Below are 7,619 nucleotides of genomic sequence, written 5' to 3'. Positions count from 1 at the left end.
GAATATGGCGCATCCGTAGCCAGGTGGGAAGGAGCACACGCTTCTTGATTAGACCGGGGTTCGAGCCCGTCACCACCAAATACGGAGGATGCGGAAAGGTCAGGGAATGACCACCGCATATCCCCGGAGCAATATGGCCTTAGTTGCTAATGCTCCTAAAAACCAAATAACAACAACAGCAACAACCATTGAATAGTAAATAATAAAAATAGTAAAGGCACGGCAAAATATCAAAAAATATGTAGATGTAATTCGCTTATGCATAAATAAAATTAACAGTTCTGCCAAGATAATTAATAAATAATTGATAAGAAATTAATCGATAAAAAATTAATTTATAAGAAATAACTGATATGAAATTAATCGTTCTACCATAATTGTGAAAAATATTACCTTCAAACACAAATGCAGTTATAAAGAGCTAGGAAACGTTTTACCTACAGTGATTTCGTTCGGACATCTACGACTTTGGGACCTGAAATGATTCCATCGTCCTAGATTTTGCGTTGTTACTTATTGGTAACCACACCCAATATACAAGAAATTCCAACTGCTACTTAGGCAGTGGTTCTACCCTTCCTTTAAAGATTTTCGCACATATCTATCAAATCACGTATTTATCAAATCATCTATTTCTATCAAATCACCTATCTATAAAATCATCTATTTCTATCAAATTACCTGACTATCAGATCACTCATTTCTATCAGATCACTCATTTCTATCAGATCACCCATTTCTATCAAAGCGTATATCTATCAGATCACCTATCTATCAAATCATCTATTTCTATCCAATTACCTACCTATCAAACCATCTATTTCTATCAAATCACCTATCTATCAAATCATCTATTTCTATCACATCACCTGACTATCAGCTCACCCATTTCTATCAAATCACCTGTAAATCAGATCACCCATTTCTATCAAATCACCTATCTATCAGATCATCTATTTCTATCAAATCACCTATCTATCAATTACTTATTAATTCAATTTCTATCAAATCACCTATCTATCAGATCATCTATTTCTATCAAATCACCTATCTATCAATTACTTATTAATTCAATTTCTATCAAATCACCTATCTATCAGATCATCTATTTCTATCAAATCACCTATCTATCAATTACTTATTATATAAATTTGTACTCATTATCGTATTACAAACATTTGTTGAAACTTGGCTGATACTGGCCGTCCATGCAAACTTTAATTTTCAAGATGATAAAGAGGATTCGAGAGTGTAGCTTGATTGATTGGGAATAAGGAGCATGAAAGAAGATGGCGCGCTCTTCTATGTGACAATTTATACGATATTAAACAAACAGTTTTGCAATCTCCAATCAAATCTCAACAAAAACTCAGAATTCAATAGATGTTATCACATGATTTAAGTCATTTCGCTCTACGAAAACACAATTTTTTTCCCATACTGCTACAGTGTGCATGAGCTTCAATTTCAAGATAATGTTAAAACACGGAACTGTAGAAAATCCTCAATGTTTTGAGAGATCATAATTTAAGTTTTTCATGTGGTATATCTCGAAGCACAATAGACTGCATCATAACTTTGAATAAACTTACCTATGATGTTTACCAAAGCATCATAATGCAGTTTATTCCATTGCCAGAGAAAATTAAAGGAATATTCCAATTCCTTAAATGCTGATCTCCAGGTAAGTAAGTATACAGGGGTGCAACGATGACTTAGTTGATTTCAATCCCTCTAAAACTCATTCATGTCTTATAATTCCAAAAAGGATTCTTCTGCTCCTATGCTTATCTTCGATGACATTCTGCTTTCTAGAAAAGATCACATATTTCTGTTGTGGATTTCCCCGACTTCTAATCTCTCTCTCTTGGCATAAGCAAATCACAAATGTTGTTTCATCTGCATCTAAAAAACTGGGTTTTCTCTTTCACTCTCGGCCTTACTTTTCTTCCAAACAGCGGTTTACTGTATAAAAATCTCAAGTCCACCCTACTATGAAATAATATTCCCACATCTTGGAACGGTGCCCACAAAACTTCTCTCAGGCTTCTCGACACCATTAAAAAGAGGGCTGTTAGGTAAATTAATGACCCATCTCCTACAAAGTCTCTCCAAGCACTGTCTCGAAGGCGGTCTGTTTCTGCTGCATGCCTTTTCTATAGATACTTCCATGGGCACTGTTCTTCCGAATTTGCTTCTGTAACTCCTGCGCCCTCTTCCAAACCAGTTCGAACATGTTCCGTAACCATTCAACCATTCAGCATCTTTTTGCTGTCCAACTGTAAACTCACAGAACCAACTTTTTTTCCACCTTTATTCATCCAACTTTCATTTTCTGAATCAATCTCCCTTCATACGTATTTCCAGAAAACTGCAAACTACAGAAATTCAATCTAATGTCAACAAGTGTCTTCTTTCCTCCTCTCAACCTTCAACGCATGCACGGTATTAAGTACTGTAGGCTCTGATACTTCTCCCGATTGGGGATTTCATAAGAAAAAGAAATCGGCCAACAAAATCTCGGGATTTAACTTCCCGAGACTTCTTTTTTCTGGGACTTATTAAAGCAGAACGTATACGAGGACAATCCACAAAGCATTCAGCAATTCAGCATTTGATCACATTTCAAAGCAAGCTTTGAAATGTGATCAAAAGTGTGCTTTTATCTATTGCTAACAACGGTGGACTTTTCCAACATGTAGTAGATGTGTACTCTTACTCATGTTTAACAAAATTATATAAAAAAAATCCTACGAAGTAGGAGCTGCGTTTAACAGCTGTGTTCTTTATCGATAGGCAAGCAGATGGGAATGATGGAAGCAGAAGTCGTCGTGACGAATATAATTCGACATTTTAGGGTTCGTTCATTCAATTCCCGTGATAAGCTTCCTCTACTTGCTGAAATATCAATTCATCCAGCAGTGCCCCTAAGATTTCAGTTGAAGAAGAGCAGAATTACTTTAGAAATCTGACGCACTATGGCCATAAATGCCGATGCGCCTAAAAAATTCCTCCCCCCCCCCAAAAAAAAAACAAACAAACAAACTTTAGAAATCTACTCATCAAAGTAAAGACTGCAATACACTACTCTCCTAAACGTATCAAGGCAACATTCTTATGTATAATCCATACAATCTTCTGTATAAAAAAGTAACTCAGATCTCTCTGAACGACATTAAGCAAGAGCTTAAGGCATCAATAAGGTTGAGGCCTCGCAACGTCCACTTTCATGGAAGAGTGGGAAAAAATAAGCCCAATGTCATCAACAGGGTTCAGTGGTTGCTGATATTTGGTGATGTCTCCGTTTCCATGGGGCGAAGAACGCCCTAATTGGTCCATAGAGCAATGCAAATCGACTCGATGGAGTGATGGTAGGCGACATATTTATTCCGAGCAGATGAGCAGGTAAGGGACGGAAAATGGCTGAAGAACTTTTGCTGCAGAAGAAATTGTGCCAAAAATGAAGTTCGGAAAAGTTGGGGTTATGGTGTTGCATTGTTTCTCGTGGTGTGGTCAGAATCATTGTTGGTTGTAAAAGGAACCATTAATGCTAACACTTACATTCGTATTTCGGACAATTCCCTGCGTCCTGTGATTTCGCAGTTCTTTGGAGCCGATCCTTGCATTTTCACTAGGATTATTAACTACTTCATAGGGCCAGTACTAGTCGAGAAAAGTTCCTGGATACGAATTTATAAATGTTGAAATGGCTGGAGCAAATGGCTGGATTTAACATAACGACGAACAGAAGATCAGCTGAGGTTTGTTTATGGTTTTCTGTTATATCGAGGTTTCAAAACTGTTCATGGATTTGTATCAATCAGTAACATCTTAATAAAGCGAAATTGTTGATTTTATTATTTTTTTTTGTTATGTAATAGGTTTGACAACAGGACTGACAAAAGTCAGGATTAACAAGATTTTATTTCATAAAATCTTGGTATTTTAAAACCTCTTAATCTGAAATCAATATTCAATTCTCAATTAATGTTAGAAAAACCCCTAATTCAGCTTTTGAACCCAAATAAAAGAATGTTACAACATCCAACAACTGCTGATCAAATTTTCGTAACTTAGTAACTTTTTTAAAAAGTAACATTTTTAAAAGCTACTAAGTGGAGGGCGTTTAAAAGTTCTTAATAATTAATGTACAATTAAATGGAAGTATAACTTTTAATGTGGCGTTTATTTGAAAAACAATTATTGGTTTTTTTATCTTTGAATATACGTTATGATTACCATCCGTTATTTAAATACTGAAAAATGTTAATAAAATGCTGAAAGATGTATGTCCTGAACAAAAAGGACATACATCTTTCAATGTACGTCCTTTTTGTTCAGGACTTTGGTCGCAATGTATGGAGAATACATTAGATTATTAAAAGTGCAGAGAGGAATGATAAATTCTTATAATGCCAGGATAAATGAAAATGAAATTGCAAACTTAGAAAATACTGCTGTTAATTATCTATAATTTCAAGGATGAAATGTATAAATAATAAAGTTATATCACATGTGTTATTTGTCGGTATAAATATATTAGTACAAAATATAGTACACTTTTCTTAGGACCATTTAAGACCGAGTGCATGAATGCTTTAGATATAAATCTGCTAATAATATTTAGTAATAAATCTAAAAATTCAGTGATACCACGGGTCCAGCTAAAAATGCAACAATTGCTCAAATAGGCCCCAAAGATAAAATATAACGAAGAATTTAAGTTTCGAATTCTAGTACTAATCTAATATTTTGATGGTTACCGCTCAATAAAGTATTTGGTTTCTCTGAAGATTTAAACAAGTTTTAACTACGGTTAAAACGTTTTTAAAATATTAAATATTTTACTTACAACAGATATAAATTTAAATTAGAAAGATACCATTGTGGCTTCCACAGGTTAAACAGTCATTAATCCTCGTGTGTCTAGTCTACACTTGGCAGGGAAAGTTTCTTAGAAAGTTTGTGAAAAAAGCATAATAGAAGCACGGTTTTAATAATAAAGAATATATAATATATTGCAAGGTAATATATTGAATTGCACAGGTACATGTTAGCTTTGAAACCGTTACCTGAATTCCACTGCGTGTGGTGTTTTTTGTGTATTCAGTGGCTGTTTGATACGGATTGGCAGCATATGGGAAACAAAACAACTTTCATTTCACTGAACCTTCCGTGATATGGATTTCACAACCGACCTTATTGTAGATTAGCAATAATAGAAAGTAACTTTCAGATAAACCTATAAGACTTACATTAAAGAATTATCAAATGCAGGTTTGGACGTACTGCATAAATGTGCTAAAATCGAATGGAAAAATTTGGCAATGGAACGTTAATCTTCAAGTACGTATTTGAAACTTTCAAAATTTAGTTACCGATAAAGCGGGACAAAGGCAAAGTGAGCAAATAAAATATACATTTAATAGACTCAGCTCACACGCTCACAATATCACAAAATTCTTTCAACATTTGTTTTGAATATGTGCTGAAGTACCAAAATGCATAAGGCATCGATAATATCCTATGGTCGGTTTGGAAGTTTTCTCAATGAAAAACTCCATTTTCATGGAGCAAAAATCATGTCATCCATTTCCAAGAAAGGCTGACTAATTCAGAGTGCACAAAACGTTCCAAAAGAGATCTATACATCCATACATCTGACATTATAATGTACACTATAGACACTTCTGACATTAGACTCTACACTCAAGACATTGTTGACTCTAGACTGTACATGGTAACGTTCTAGACAACCAGAAAAACTCCAATCATTGACAGTCTGAGGACAACTACAGCTTTTTGATGAGACGAGGTGAAATCGGTCAGATGACAGTGGACTTTACAGAAGAAGAAAAAGATCCCGTGGTCTAATCAACCCTGATTCCAATTGTTCAGTGCTGATGACAGGACCAAGATGTGGTTAAAACCGCATAAAACAGGTGACAAAACTGCAGGGTGGTGGTTGATGTGTTTTGGAATTGAACTGGTAATATTTGAGTCGGTTCATGTTGGCTATATCCAATATATGACATCAGCACTATTTTTGATCATTTATTGTTTATTGTTTCTTGGAAGATATGTTACAAAAAAGAGTGTTGCCAAATTTTTAAAATCAGTCGTTAGCAGAGCATGTTTTTGGATATGTATATGAACCGTTTTAGCCACCCTTCCATTTACATCTGCTCAATAACCTCTGAATCGCTTAACGTCTTTGCTGTGACAAGCCTTGCTCCTGATGCTGTTCTAATATTCATGTGATTCAGGAAGTGGCAGATGATGCACAATATAACATATCTATCAGATCAACAACGTATTGGAGGTCTTACTGTGTTCATTAGTTAGTTTCTTAGGCATTTTTAATTTGTAGTTTGTGTTGACGCAAATCAGGAATGTTAATTGCTAGTCGTTTATCAACTGTGATTTGAAATTTGTGTTTAAGCAGTTTTATGCTATTTTGTGTTATGTTGTGGGATTTCAAGAGTATCAGCAACTTTGAATATATGGTTGTAAGTTACCTGTTCAGTAGTCGATTTGTCTGTTCGCTGGAAGAAAACTCCTGGTTCTCCAAAGAAAATCCATGCACACTGAGAGCGACTAATTCGGCCAAGTTGTGAAAGAGATCATAAAATTGCTCTCAATATTTACGGAATTCGAATTAAGACCTCTTCCACTCTATATTGAAGACGATGTGGCGCTGCTGGTATTGACTGCCCACAGTAAATGAAACAACATAGGAAAAGTATGTGTTGCTGCAGTCTTCTGAGTTAATAATCGTTATAGCGCACAAACAAGTTTTATGCTTTATAAGGGAAATATCATTTCAGTGTCATGACCAGATGGAAGAAACCTTGTGGACCCCATGTCCCGTCGTATCAAACTGTTCGTTAGTGGGCTAATGACATTAACTCTGTTCAAGAAGGTGCAGCAAACTCCCCACACATGGAGGCACCAATTTTAGCACTAATATTGATCGATAGCCTAACTGATCGAATAACCAACATGTACCTCCTATTTAACATAAAAAACCGCGAATTTATAGACGAATATGATGAGTGGGCGATATATACTGGACATCAGGGCATATTATTCTATACGCCTTGTTATTATTATTTTGGATTTGCACCGAAGAAATTACCATAAGGCGTTAGTGTATTGCGTTTGTAGTTGCATTGATGCTCTACTCGCTTTTCATATTTCCTGGATGAAAATTCTAATTGTTTGAGTGGTGGAGTGGGGGTGCGCCCATACAAACGTATTATGCCATGTCTGTATACGGGGCAATGTGGCCTATGATGCTGATGAGCCAGAACCCTACAAAACCAATGACATTACCATATTTCAAAACTATTACTGTATTACCATATTTCGCAAGCGTGCTGGAAAAATGTATTGCGTACCTAACTATATTTCTCTCCTTGATATCCTGCTACTTCTGAAAAGCCATACACCGTCATTCTAGGCAAATATTTACGGAGTAACTAAAGAACGAACAAAGGCAACTGAAGGTTTCTGTGGACACAAAAGTTCGCGTGCGATGTGTTTTATCGGCAATACTGAAAATTTCTTCTCGGATATAAATGCTGGCGATTTCCTTCCTCTCTCTGATTCACGGAAAA

Source organism: Mastigoproctus giganteus, chromosome 7 (genome assembly GCF_048544385.1).
Source record: "Mastigoproctus giganteus isolate SK-2022 chromosome 7, ASM4854438v1, whole genome shotgun sequence".
NCBI lineage: Eukaryota > Metazoa > Arthropoda > Arachnida > Uropygi > Thelyphonidae > Mastigoproctus > Mastigoproctus giganteus.
Note: the sequence above shows the minus strand (reverse complement) of the source record.